Below are 15,152 nucleotides of genomic sequence, written 5' to 3' on the forward strand. Positions count from 1 at the left end.
AATAAAATAAAATAAAATAAAATAAAATAAAATAAAATAAAATAAAAAATATGAAAGGATCCTTTATTGCATTATCATATTTGGTAATACATGCATATAATATACAATATTATTTTATGAATAACAAAAGGGGTAAATTCTCTGCTCCTTGAAAATCTTCTTACCAAAGACAAAATTCTTTTATTTGGAAAAAATTTTTAAGGGCTAAGTCTTTACATCCATATCATTCATCTACAAATGTATATGGACTCAATTGCATTCCTCCTCAAAAGATATGTCAAAATCTTAACTAAGTCTCTCAGAATGAGACCTTATTTGGAAATAGGATCTTTACAGAGGCAAGGAAGTTAAAATGAGGTCATTGTGGAAGGCTGTAATACAATGTGACTGATGTTATTCTTATTAAAAGAAGAAATTTTAGCACAGAGACAGACATGGACAGAGAAAAGATAACATGCAGACACATAGGGAGAAGATGGCCACATTCCTGGAATGATGCATTTGCAATCCAGGGATTGTTGACAAATACAGAAACTATATAGCTGAGCTCCCCTCACCAGGAGCTCTTAGACAGTATGGCCTACTCATGCATTGATCTCTGGCTTCTAGTTTCCACAACTGGGAGACAATAAAGTGCTGTATTTCAAGCCATCCTGTTTTTAATACTATATACATCAGTCCCAGAAAACTAATAAATATATTCTTCCAGAAGTTGAACAGACATGCATGCCCCTTTCCTGAGTAAAGAGCCCCACCCCGAACTATGAAAGTTGGATTTTATAACTTCCTCCACCCTTAAATTCCATTTTGAATGAGAAACCTAACTAGACAACAGGAAATGAAGCTAAACAGAAAGAATCCTGGATCCTGGCATGAGAGACGAAATGTTGCTCCAAAAATAAATGGAGGAAGCTGTTAAGGAGCTGGGTGCCTTTGGCTTCCTATGTAGGCATCCAGGTAAAGACTGAATCACAATTTATCATGATGGCTGGAGAGGCAATTCATTTCCTCTGTGGGAAGAGTCTACTCTTCCCCACCTGATGTGTATATGTGTGTGTGTGTGTGTGTGTGTGTGTGTTTGTTTGCATATGCTTGTTAAGTCCAGTGGTCAATATCAGGCATCTTCCTTAATCATTCTCCATTTTATTTACTGAGCATCTTTCACTGAATCTGGAGTTTACTAATTCAGCTAGTCTAGCTAGCCACCTTGCTCCAAGGATCACTGTTTCTGCTTTTGGAGTGCTGGGATTATAGGTGGGCAACTATGTGTGCCACGATTTTTATGTGGGTGCTGGGGATCCTAACTCTGGTCCTCGTGTTTGTATATCAAGAATTATATCATCTACTGGCTCCTCTCTCCAGCCCTTAAGCCTCCATTTTCCTTGTTATTTGGAGACAGAATCTTGTCAAGCTGCCTAGCATGACTTGGAACTTACTCTGTAGCACAACCTGGCTTTGCACTTGTTAGGCTTCTGCCTCAGCCTCCCAAAGTACAGACTAGTCCCAACATACATGGAGAAACACACCACTTACTTCTGATTTTCCTGAGAATAAGAAGTCTTACCAGCCAGGATTAGGGGCACAGGCCTGTAATCCCAGCACTCAGGAGGCAGAGGCAGGTGGATCTCTGTGAGTTTGAAACCAGCCTGGTCTATAAAGCGAGTCCAGGACAGCCAAAACTACCCAGAGAAACCCTGTCTTGAAAAACAAAATAACTCAATAGAGGAATATCGAATGGCAGAGAAACACTTAAATAAATGTTCAACACCCTTAGTTATCAGGGAAATGTAAATCAAAACGACTTTGAGATTTCACCTTACACCCATCAGAATGGCTAAGATCAAAAACTCAAGTAACAACACATGCTGGAGAGGTTGTGGAGAAAGGGGAACCCTCCTCCATTGCTGATAGGAATATAGACTTGTACAACCACTTTGGAAATCAATCCGGCACTTTCTTAGACAGTTAGCAATAGTGCTACCTCAAGATACAGCCATACCACTCCTAGGCATATATCCAAAATATGCTCAAGTATACAACAAGGACATTTGCTCATCCATGTTTGTAGCAGCTTTATTCGTAATAGCGAGAATCTGGAAACAACCAAGATGTCCCTCAATGGAGGAATGGATACAGAAATTGTGGTACATTTACACAATAGCAATTCAAAACAAGGAAATCATGAAATTTTCAGGCAAATGGTAAGAACTAGAAGAGATCATCCTGAATGAGGTATCCCAGAAACAGCAATACACACATGATATACTCTCTTATAAGTGGACATCAGACATATAATATAGGATAATCATACAAAAATCTGTACACCTAAAGAAGCTAAGCAAGAAGGAGGACCCTGGGTAAGATGACCAATCCCCCCTTAGAAAGGTAAATGGGATGGAAATAGGAAGAGGGAGAAAATAGGGAACAGAACTGAAGCCTACCACAGAGGACCTCTGAAAGACTCTACCCAGCAGGGTATAAAAGCAGATACTGAGACTCATAGCCAAACTTTGGGCAGAGTGCAAGGAATCTTATAAAAGAAGGGAGACATAGAAAGACCTGGAGTGGACAGGAGCTCCACAAGGAGAGCAACAGAACCAAAAAATCGGGGCCCAGGCATCTTTTCTGAGACTGATACTGCAACCAAGAACCATGCATGGAGATAACCTAGAACCCCTGCACAGATGTAGCCCATGGCAACTCAGCATCCCTAGTAAAGAGAACAAGGACTGTCTCTGACATGAACTCAGTGGCTGGCTCTTTGATCTCCTCCCCCTGATGGGGGGAGCAGCCTTACCCGGCCACAGAAGAAGACAATACAGCCAGTCCTAATGAGACCTGATAGGCTAGGGTCAGAGGGAAAGGGAGGAGGACCTCCCCTATCAGACTTGGAAAGGGGTATGGAAGGAGATGAGGGAGGGAGTGTGGGGTTGGGAGGAGTAGACTACAGCTGGGACACAAAGTGACTAAATTGTAATTAATAAAAAAAAATTAAAAAAAAATAGGGGCCCAGAAGACTGAGAGCTTTGTCCAAGATCATGGTTGTGAAAATGAATTTGGGCATCAGGTCTTTCCATCCAGCCTGTTGGTATCTCTCCCCTGACACAGTAAATCCACAGTCATAGGCCATCATTATGAATGAATCATCTTGACGGGGAGTCCTGAAGCAGTGTGACCTGTGGACCACAACTACTGCCCTAAGACACATGGGGGAGGCTGTCTTAGCGGCTGATGTCTGAGTTAATAAGGAGAAGCAGTATTCAAACTGAGCAAAGTAAGCCACAGAGGGGCCCTGGAAGCAACTTCCTGTCATGGTGGAAGGCTGAGAAAGGCTCCTCCTCCCTTTCCCTCTGACCCTAGCCTATCAGGTCTCATTAGGACTGGCTGTATTGTCTTCTTCTGTGGCCAGGTAAGGCTGCTCCCCCCCATCAGGGGGAGGAGATCAAAGAGCCAGCCACTGAGTTCATGTCAGAGACAGTCCTTGTTCTCTTTACTAGGGATGCTGAGTTGCCATGGGCTACATCTGTGCAGGGGTTCTGGGTTATCTCCATGCATGGTTCTTGGCGCAAACACTGAGAAGCAAAAGTAAGGCTTTCTAGGAAGACTGAGCTCTGAAAAAAAACCAAGAGGAGGCATGTTGTTAGGGTTTCTTGTGAGGTCTTCATTACAGGCCAGCTAGGGAAGACCCAGATGAGTATAGGCTGTACTTTCCTGGAAAGACGAACCTCATTTCCTCGAAAACAGGTATTTGAGAATGGTAGAGTTGATGAAACAGTACAGCAAGGGCAGTAGTTCATCTGTGAGATGATGGCCACTTCCCAAAAAACAAATGATCCCCAAAGTCCAAGAATGCTCAGCGCCTATCTGTGAGCCCTCTTTCTTTCCACCAAACCCAGCACTTCCTCATGCTGTCACCAGCTCTTAAATCCACCACACCATGTGTGCATTGGTTTTAAAGAGAGATGGTGGAGGGTGCAATTTTTATTATGGCTTACCATCCATCAGGTTAGAGCACTTGCTATAATGCAAGAGCTAAAGGCCTTTTTAGTAAACAGGCTGTTGAGGTATTCTGGAACTTTACTATTTTGTACAGAGCTAGAGAAACTTTCCACTTGTTGTATCCATAACCCCTTATTTAGAAGGTTTTTCTATTTTATTACTAAGAGATGTAAACAAAACAAAACAAAACAAAACAAGAAAAACCAGAAACTTGGTCCAACATCATACAGGACTGCTCCTCTGAGACAGTTTCCCGATTTTAGAAGAAAAAAAAAAAAAAAGAGTCCACTGCAGAAGGAAGGAAAAGGAACACTTCTTGAGGCACCAACCAAGGGCTCATTGTGCACAATCTTATAGGCTCTCCTTGGCAGCTCTGTGTGATAGGTAGTCTTATGACTAGTAGGCTCATCTTAGAGAAGACACTGAGAGCTACACAGGTAAGGAAATTCACTGAATATACAAAGCTAGTAAGTGGCAAGGACAAGATGAGAAGAACGTGCCAAGCTCACAGGAAACAGGCCTACTTTGGGGGTGCATGCCTTTAATCTCAGCACTCAGGGAGGCAGAGGCAGGCAGATGCCCGCGAGTTCAAGGCCTGCCTAGTCTACACACAGTTCTAGACCATTCAAAGTTACCTAGTGAGGCCACATCTCAAAACAAACAAACAAACAAACAAACAAACAAACAGGGGGGAAAGAGAATTATAGGTTGTTAATGAGTATCAGAGTCTAAGGTGATAGGGAAGCTTTTTAAGCAGGAGAGAAGAAAAACAAAGAAAATAATGGAGAAGTGGCCACCCAAAGGTACTTAGAGTAGACAAATCTGGGTCATTCACACCTGTAATCCCAGCACTTGGGGAAGCAGAGGCCAGACTAGTCTGCAAAGTGAGTCCAGGACAGCCAAGGCTATACAGAGAAACACTGTCTTGAAAAAAAAAAAAAAGAACTAAATTAAACAAAATTCTAGGTCATTTTTATATTTGATCATTCTTCATATTTGAGACTTTGAGAGAAAGAAGCCATTTCCTATTTCAACAGAACACACTTGTTCCATGACTGTGTCATACTTAGAATATAATGAACCCAGTGACATGTGGGATATTCAGGTCTTCCCAGCTCATTAATCCATCCATCCATCCATCCATCCATCCATCCACCCATCTATTTATGTATGTATGTATGTATGTATATATCTAGCTATCTGTTTGTCTGTCTATATGCATATATATATGTGTATACATGTATATATGCATGTGGAGGCCAAAGATCAATATTGGCTGTCTTCTTCAATTGACAACTACCTTAGTTTTTGAAATGGGGCTTCCTACAGAACCTGAACACCATCGATTTGGCTAGACAGGCTGTGTAGCAAACTCTAGGGATCTGCCTATCTCCATCACCCTAGTACTGGAATTACAGGCACTCTGCTGAGCCAGCTTTCTACATGGGCCCTGAGTATCTGAACTCAGGTTCTCAAGCTTGTGCAACAAGGACTTTACCGATTTAGCAATCTCCCAAGCACCCCTTAAATCCTATTTTGGTAAAGGAAACCCATTTGGCTTCTTTACAAAGCTACTAGAGATGACAACTCTGAATCTGTCTGTCCATTCATCCAACAACTTTTCCTGATACAAAAAGGGTTTCTACATATCCTCAAAGCCTCATGGAAGTAGATAAGTCACGTAGTCCTTGCTACACCTGGAGACAGAGACCATGTCTCTTTCTGATTTTTTCATGTCTTTATAAAGAATTCTGGGCTTCACTTACCAAGCCTAGGTGGATGTATCACTGCAGAAAGAGCTTAGATGGGAGGCAAGGAAGGAGCATCAACAGCCAAATGGTTGAGTCAGTGGGTGACTCCTCATTAATGCCAGATTATACACACCCAGAGCTAGGCAGCTCCTATGCTCTAACATCATTGAGATTTTCACAAACATTATAATGCTGAGAGAACGAGAGTAGAAGTGAGAGAGAGAGAGAGAGAGAGAGAGAGAGAGTTGTCTACAAGGTTGGGAAATTCTTCATTCCTGGTCAAAATCACTAGCTTCGAGTGTTGGAGAGAGAATTTGAGCTGATTCCCTCACCCCCCACTAATATCATCTTGTGGTTTCTCAGGCTCTTCATGAAGAATCTTCTATTGTTTGAGCCATGGACTTGGCTCATACTAAGAGCAGAACAACTGTGACACCCACCTGTTAGAAATCAAGACTGGGGTATTAAAGCCAGAAGCGCTGGCCGATGAGAAGACCCTGCCCCTGCTGCATGGCAGGCAAAGCTCTTGTAAAGCCAGGGATTAGTGCGTCCACACTCGGGCAATGACCGGAGCAGGTGCTCATTCTACGGGCTGTTCAGGCTCATTTTTACCCCTGACTGTAGAAGTAGAAACTGAAATAGAATAAGTTCTCACAGGGCATGATCCCGGATAGGAGATGTATCGGTAACTGACACTCTTGTTTTTTTATACACCTGGAACATGGCAAGACAATCTCTTGGCACAGAATGGCAGCTGCCCTGGCTCTTTGTTGATGGATGTTCTACAGAATGAGGGAGGGAAATCTGAATAAAGAAATAGATGGAATTGTATTTGTTGGAGGAATTCACAATACTTTGCAAAAAGCCACCTCATTACTATTTATGAAATGAAATGGATCTCCAGGGAGGAATTCTCTTTTTAGGCTCTCTTTGGGGGATTTTGCTCATGGGAGACTATAGACCTACGTGTTTTTTTTAAAACAAGTTATAAGTACTATTTGTTATTTTAAGTACAAGTATTGGGAGTATAGCTTTGCTTTAAGACTTTGTGAACATATAAGGTTGACTTTTAACTTAGGCCTGGTATTCTCCTTGTTTGGATTGCCCTATATATACATGATCTAGCTAATTTGATTTGGTGGATGAGAAATGATATTGATAAAGAGGAAAGGGAGAGTGAATTAAGTTACCTTGTGTGACACAAATGATTGCAATTTTAAGACCAGCTCAGGTTGGTCTTGAACTTGTGGCAATCCTTCTGTATCTACCATACAAGTGCTGTGATTACAGGCATGAGCCACCACACCTAGCTTATTTAGTACAGTACCTAACATATAAAGGCTCAACTCAACCAGTGTTAGTTGTAATTAAATTTATTTTTGTTAAGCATAGACACATAACTAAAGTGTACATCAAACAGAACTCATACATCAGGAAAAACACTATGTAGTTTTAACTATGATGTCATTTCATCATCCCCACAAACCTGTGAATTGTTATTGTGTTATTATTATGCTTATTTTACACAGGAAAATAGTAATGCTTAGTAAATTACACCCAAGGCTATACATCTGTTAAAAAAACAGTGTAAGTTCCTTCCAGGATCATCCTGATACACTGAAGTCACTCAGGTACTAAACTATCACGCCTGGGCATTTCCAAAGCTCAGGTTGTCCAGGGATGTAGTTCCACATGTACCAGTCTCCAAGAAAACAAACACTAAGCAGATACCAAAGTTGAGCGGGGGTTTCTAACACGCCTGATGTGGCCCTGGGCATGTCCCAACAACTGGCTTTAAGTTCCTCCTATAAAAAGGGGTGTCATCATAATAGTGACAGCAAAGGACTGTGAGGCTGAGGGAGGTCTGAGAAACAGCATGTGCAGGGCCTGGCACAGACTGAGTACCCTATCAATGGGAGTTATAGAGTGGGCTCAGGCTGACTGCTGGCTGCGGTCTCCACCTACTCCCACCTCCTTCCACTCCCTAATTAGTCGCAACTAGAATCTCATCAATCTGCCACTCTCCTTGGGGGTTGCCGGAAATTCCTGGCACAGATGTCTCCTACAGGGACAAATTTTGAATATTCCTCCATCCAGCCCCGTTACTACTGAATTATGGGGAGAGAGAGGAGGAGAGAAGAGCCATTGAGAGGGAGAAGAGAAAACAAATGCCTTCTGTATACTCCTTCCCTGGCTCCTGCCTGAAATAGGTGTTTGGTAAATACTACAGGAATGTATGGAGAAGTGAATGAGGGGACAGGGTGTGTGTGCGGGGGAGACAGATGGCGGGCAGGCATCCAGGAAGAGTTTGACACCTTGGCAAATTTCCCTCACAGCCCCTCCATGGCACCTCTGTATCTTGGGGACCTTCTTAGCCAGGTGTTGCAGCCAGACCCCTCCTTCCTTTTACCAGTGTCACAAGCAAAAACTGAGAAGTCCCATGCAAGACAGCAAAGAAGCTTAGAGGGTCTCCCATTTGGGAATCAGAACACCTGAATTTTTCAGCAGTGAGTCCTAAACAGAGCTTCATTCTACTGTTGGCCTCAGAAAGCTGCTTGCTCAATGGCTATCCAGATATAATCCCATCCATCATTTTGGGATTCCCCCTTCTTGTTGTGACACCAAGCTGCAGGGCGCCATACAATGGACCCATTTTTCTACTTCCATTCTTTATGTGGCTCATAAAAGAAGTACAACCACCAGCTTTTGCTGTGAAAGCAAACAAGTGAAGACACCTGTATACACAGGTAGATATGAACATGAGCACTGGACCTGAATGCTAGCCTTCAGAGGGTTTGAGGCCAGGCATTATGGTCTTCATAGGTGATGGTTTCCAACCATATGTGCAATGGCTTCTCCATGTCCCTCATAAGCAGCACTTCTGTTCTGACATTTGTTTCAAATAAATTTTCCTTCTTGAAAAATACCACTTAGGGCCACACAGGCAGAAGATGGGTTTGACTTTTCCTAGATGTGAAATATTCTGTTGGATGTGCAGATTTTCATATTGCATTGCTGGAAAATTACTGTACATTTAATTAATCGCCTTCATGGTGACCTAGAAACACAGGCGCAATGGCTTCATTCTTTACCTCTTGTTGCCTATGAATTCCTAACCTCACTTTCACCCCAATCCCTCTTTACCCACAAATTCTGCAAAACATCCTCTTTATAAATAAAAACAAGAAGGAACTGGGAATAGAGGCGAGAATTCCACTCTTCTTGCTGCACTTGGAAACTTTGAAAACTATTTTAAAGAGAACCATTAAGCCAGACCCTTATAACACATGTAACTTCTTGATTGGTTTCACATTCACATCTTTTCTGGGTGGATTAGTTCTGGGGATCTGACTTAGCAAACTTTTCTGTTTTATCTCATTCCACATGTGCAGAGAGTGGGGGATAATTGAAGGTTGCCCCTTTGGTGCTAAAATTAAAAAAAAAAATGGGCGAAGACCAGACCTGACTTCCAATGTGGGTAATTGCAGCTCACGGGTCAGAGATGGAGCCCCAGGGAGCGTGTTTATCATATCCCGAGGTGGAGACCTTGAGGTGGGGGTAATTTTGGCCTGATGGCAGCTGGTTAGGCAGCTGGTGGAGAACAGTTGCTGGAACAGGACGACTTCTATGGAGGGCAGAGTTTAAACTTGGACTTCTATATGGAAACGTCCAAGCAGACCTGAGCCTGGATAGAATTCTACCTTCTGGTATCTATTACAAGTTATGCCTGGCTTTCTGACATACAAAGAGTTGAGAGAGTGAACCATGGATACAAAGGGCCCTTACCAACTTCCTGAGTCACAACATGGCTGAAGAAAAGTCGCCACTCAAAGGTGGTGATTCCATGTGATCTCCTTGCTTTCAATGGGGTGCTTTGATTGGAATTCTGTGCGAAGAATGTCCTGTGAACAGGGCTCTCATTTAAAGTTTAAAATGTCCTTTCATAACTGTTGGAAAGGAGGTTTGTATACATAGAGAGCATCTAGAATTTGCCCGATACTGTGAAAAAATATCCTTCCTGACTGTAAATCCTGTGCTCTGTAAATAATTTGTGAGCCCAAGACGACCAGTAACTCGCATTTTCCTATCCCACAGTCCATTGCGCTTCTGAAGCGCTTAACCAGAGTAGGAGGAAAAGGCATCCACAAGAGAGATGACAAATGGATCCAAACATACATATTTATTTAGTAAGCAAGCTCATTATCTTCTATATTTTAAAATTCGCTGTGAGCAAATACAAGGGCAGGTTCCATCTCAGGAAACATATAGAAGCCTAGCCTCTTCCTGAGTGCCCTTCGGTAATTGTAGGGAGAAGCAACTTTCCACCTAGGAGGGTGGGACAGCACAGCAATGAGTCAGGGAAACAAAATTTCAGTGGTTAACCTGAGGGGCCAAAAAGGAGCCCTTGGGTTGGGCTGTGAAAGTCCCTTCTTCTCAGAGGAATCCAAGGTTATCATGTCTCACGTCCTCCTTCTCCTTTGCTCTGTTTACATTTATGCAAACGAATACTCAGGTATGACACAGATAGGTTCATAAGACTCTGTCTCATCTAATCTGCGCGATGTTCAGAAGCAGACATTGTTCTAACCCCTGGGAGCGGAGAATAAATTGAGGCCCAGAGATTTTAGATGGCTTGGCCAATCTAAAGCAGGTTGCACCCCAGAAAGGGAGTAAACTTCGAAGATGAATCAGTAGCTTTCACAGCTGGTCCTCTTCAAACAGATGTCACAAACTCATGACATCTCCCTTTGTAGATGCTTCAGGAACGGGTAGTTTTACTTCATTTTATTTGCAGGGCTGGGGATGGAACCCTCAACTTCACGTGTGCTGGGCAAATGCTCTACCACTTAGCTATTGGCAGGGATCTTTAAATATCTCAGTTTTCCCTAACTGTTTCCTTGAAAGATAATTCCTGGCCTACTACAAAAAATTAATTAAAGGGCCAGGCCTGGGGGTACAGACCTGAAAACCCAGCTACTGGGAAAGATGAGGCAAGAGGATAATAATTTCAAACCTGCCTGGACCATAGTGAGGTCAGAGTCCCACTAGACAACTTAGAGAACTGTGTCTTATTTTTGTTGTTGTTGTTTTGTTTTTCGAGACAGGGTTTCTCTGTGTAGCCTTGGCTGTCCTGGACTAGCTTTGTGGACCAGGGTGGCCTCAAACACAGGCAATCGCCTGCCTCTGCCTTCCCGACTGCTGGGCTTCTGGACATGCACCACCGCATCCAGCTATGTGTCTTTTTTTTTTTTTTTTTTTAAGTAAAAAGAAGGCTGTGGATATTCACTGGTAGAGAGCTTGCCCACATGCAGGAGGTCCTAGCTTCAATCAGAAAGAGGAAAAAAAGAAGCAGCTAAAGGGTAGGGGTAATGGGGTGGTACCCAAAGATGCTTTCTAATTCTCCTTTATCTCTCTCTTTATTTGAGGGCTTGTCTGGATGGCTCCTGCTAGGGCTCTCAGCCCTCCTCAGGTTATTTATGAGGCATGCTAGATTTCAATGAAGCAGACAAGGTAGAGAAGGGCTACCTTGGAAATCTAGGTTGTTCTTTCCTTCTTCCTTTTTAACCTCCAAGCATAAAAAGAGGCAAGCTTTATGTAGAAAAAAAAAAAAAAAGCAACTGCCAACATATTTCTTGTTTTTATGAATTGGGATAGTTTTCCTCCTTGCTTAAAGAGTGTGGTTGCTCCCAGAGAAGTCCAGTTTATAAGGTTCTGGGACTCATGTTGTGTTCTTTCTTAGAGTGTGAACACAAAACAGTGTTGAAAGGAGCCTTCAGATATATTCTCTTTGGTTCTGATTTCACTCACCACCCAGCTTTAGCTGTTTTGCTAAAACTATTTTTAATCCTAAAATTAGGCACTAGTTCTTATTCTTCTACTTTATATTTTTTATTTTGGATTATTTCTTAAAATTTATATACTTAGGAAATACAGTGTGATATAATTCCATACATATCTATACATACATGATTATCAACTAGTACATCATCTTTTGGTGTATGTGTGGCAAGAAACTTCAGATTTTGTTCTGCTGGTTCTTTATAAAATACAATTCTTTTTGTATCCCTTGCTGGCCTGGTACTTGGTATGTAGACTAAGTTGGTTCAGACTCACAGAAATCCATTTGCCTTTGTCTCCTGAGAACCACCATGCCTGGCTTCTATATGTGTATATATGTGTGTGTATGTGTATACATATATATATGTATAATGTGTATGTGTACATATGTATGTACACATATATATATATATATATATATATATATATATATAATATGTATTATATATATGTTTTAAAATTGTAAAATACAACCACTGGCAAGTGTCAGGAGCCAGTCTGTCAAAGGAGCTGTCGTTAGGCAGGTGGGCTTTCTGGAAGGGGATCCAGTATTTTGCAAGGTCTGCACTATGATACACCCCAGAACTGCTTCCAGTCTCTGACACTCATTCTTTGTGCATGGCTGCATCTCTCTATAATCTGGTATGGTGTGAATCGTCACTTTGTGTGGGTGTTTACTGCTGTTCAGATGAATGAATTCCCGATTATGGAATTCCTGACTGGATTCAAACAATTTTAAAAGTTAAATAAGCAAATAAGAAAGTTTGTGGCCACAGTAAAAACCTTTGGAGACCTCCAGATGACTCACTAGGAGACAGGCTTAAGGCAGATTTGTAGCCCCAGATAGCCTTCACTCACCCTGGTACATGCCGTAAGTATATTAAAGTTGGTTTAAACTTCCCATGAACCTGAATGATAAGCAATAACTAATTAAGTACAAGCCTTGATGTCATTACATGCAAAATGTTCTGTTGTAATTCCTTATACCTTGTCACATATGGCATTATATACTGTCATTTTAAATTTACTTTGTTTCTTGGAATGAAAGACAGATAAGATTATTGCCCCAAAGATAGCTGAAAAATGTGTAGGCAAGTCATTCCTAATTGAAAAAATATATATATTCTTGTAACTTTTAGACCCTGTTAACCTTTAGGCCTTATTAACCTTTGTCACTCTGAAATCACTATGAATTTATATTACATAATAAGAAATTATATTACATAATAAGAAATATAATACATAGATAAGAAATGTCTAGTTTAGTTATTTTAAAATGCATCAGCCCATTGACAAAATCCAGGTGGTGGAGGCCCACTGAATGAAAGCTAGCTGGAATTTGCTTCATCCATGACTTGTAAATATGTATTTAGATATGTGTTTACATGTAAATATGTACATCTGTCTGTTTTTTGTTCATATGTTACATGAATGTATGTCAATTGTCTGTCTGTGTGTAAGGAGCTCCTTTTGTATTCCCCATTGAATGTGTGTATGGAGCTAATCTCAGATCAAAGAGCCCCCTTTTTACAACCCCTTGCAGTTTTGGCTAAAAGCAGTTTTTAGAGAAAGAATCCCAGGCTCCTTTTTCTTTCAGTCATCTTTCATGATCAGCTGCTGATCATTTTGCCTGCGCCATTAGGTCAGTGGCCCAAGAGATAAAGGGAACAGGGGACCTCCGCATCCCATCCCAGATCCTACTCTGGACCCTGGACCCTTGCCAAAGCAGAGAAAGACTTTGACATTTGGACCCCAGAAGACCGTAACAGACAAGCATCAGAACTCCTCTAGTTATAGAGAGTAAGTGCATGGTGCACACATTTTCCCTAAGATCCTCTCCTCTGTTCTCCATGTACTGTCCAGACAGTAGAGACTACAGACACTCCAAGAATCCATTACAAATTGCTAATGGGTGAAGGACCAGTGCTGGGATTGGGGTGAGATAGGGATATTAGGAACCAGGACTTGGATATTTGCCCTATGAGAACACTATGAAGAAAAGGACCAGACCAAGGTATGGTGTGGCATCAACAGATGAGAGGGCCCTGAGCACTACTTAAGAAGTTGGTTGGAGTGAGCAGGAGAAACCTCAGGGAAGGGAGCCATTCAGCCAAGAGCAGCAGCTAGCAGACAAACAGCTGGGGCAAGGCTTAATTAATGGAGAGTGTAGGGAGAAAGGCTAATTCCAGACAAGACAGTCCGAGGGAACAAGAGAGACTTGAACAACAGCTCAGATGCCAGGTGGCTGTGAAGAGAGCAATTTTCCCTGTTAACTGGGGATTGAGCATGGGATTCAGCCAGGGAAGGACCTTAGAGGGACAAGGTGAGGAAGAGGTAGGGTGGGGTCAGGGAGGGGAGAGCCTTGGTGGCTCAGGGGTGAATCCTGGTATGCAGAGAAGACAGGACAAGCTGCTGTGTGAGGAGCTAAACAGGTTGGACCTGTTCCTAAAATGTTCTGTGTTGGAACATGGGCCACCCCCACCTGTTCCTACAGAAGAGTCTCTACGTCTTAACTGGCTGCCAGGAGGGCTCTCATGTGCACAAGGAAGTTTAGAAAACCTGCAGAAGCATGAAGAAGAGCATTTAGGCCCCAGTGTCTGAGTCCAATGGAGGGAGGGTATCATGTCTCCAATTGTCTATATTCTCCCAACCCACTTTTGCTTTTAGGAAACAGTGATGCAAAGCATGATTGTTGATACCCACTAAGTCCTTCCAAAGCTCACCTAGGCACTAGCACTCCTGTACCTTAGCAAATATTTTCCCTCCGTCTCTGGGCTCTACTGGGTGATTTGAAGGGATCCTTGGTAGGTGGCAAGAAAACCCCACCTCTCCATAATAGGCACATGCGTGCCGATGTGCACGTTGTTCTATGAAGCACATTCAGAACATGGGAAATGTATATCTCATGAAATGAACAACCGGCCCTCAGACGCCAAAGACAGGAGTGCGTTACTTTATTGTCATGAAGGCGCCTAGAAAAAGCTGAACAGCTCTTTTTATTCCAGGACATTCTCCACATCTACAGAGTCTTTTATCCACAGCGATAAGTGGGGTAGACAAGGTTTCCCTACTCTGTGAGAGAAAACAAATACAAGTTAAATTTCATCTTCCTTCCTGTAGCTGTTTAATTTAGTTAGGATCTTGCTACCCCCTCTGCCTTCATGTACCAAGTAACTTCCTTATTAGATGCTTACATTATATTATAAAAGGGGACTAAAAAAAAAAAAAAAAACCCCAACACTCATACAATTTCCAGTCCAAAGTGGGAAGCAGACATTAAAATAGATTACACACATTGAACATTAAATAATTCATCTCACACTTTTGTAATTACAGATTCAATAAATACTATAAGGTTAGATTCAAGTGTTTTCAGGATGGACAACAGAGGAATCTAACCTAGTGCTGGAGTCCCAGCAAGGCTTTCCTAAGTAAGATACAGCAGTTGCCAGAGTCAGGGGGTTGGGGGTAGGGGCTGCAGATGGGGAAGCTAGGAAGCATCCATTGGTCAGACTGCAGCCTACACAGCTGCAGAGGGGCTCACTCCTCTCCTTGTTTTTCCCT

The sequence above is a fragment of the Psammomys obesus genome, unplaced genomic scaffold, assembly GCF_907164565.1.
Source record: "Psammomys obesus unplaced genomic scaffold, mPsaObe1.curated_primary_1811, whole genome shotgun sequence".
Lineage (NCBI taxonomy): Eukaryota > Metazoa > Chordata > Mammalia > Rodentia > Muridae > Psammomys > Psammomys obesus.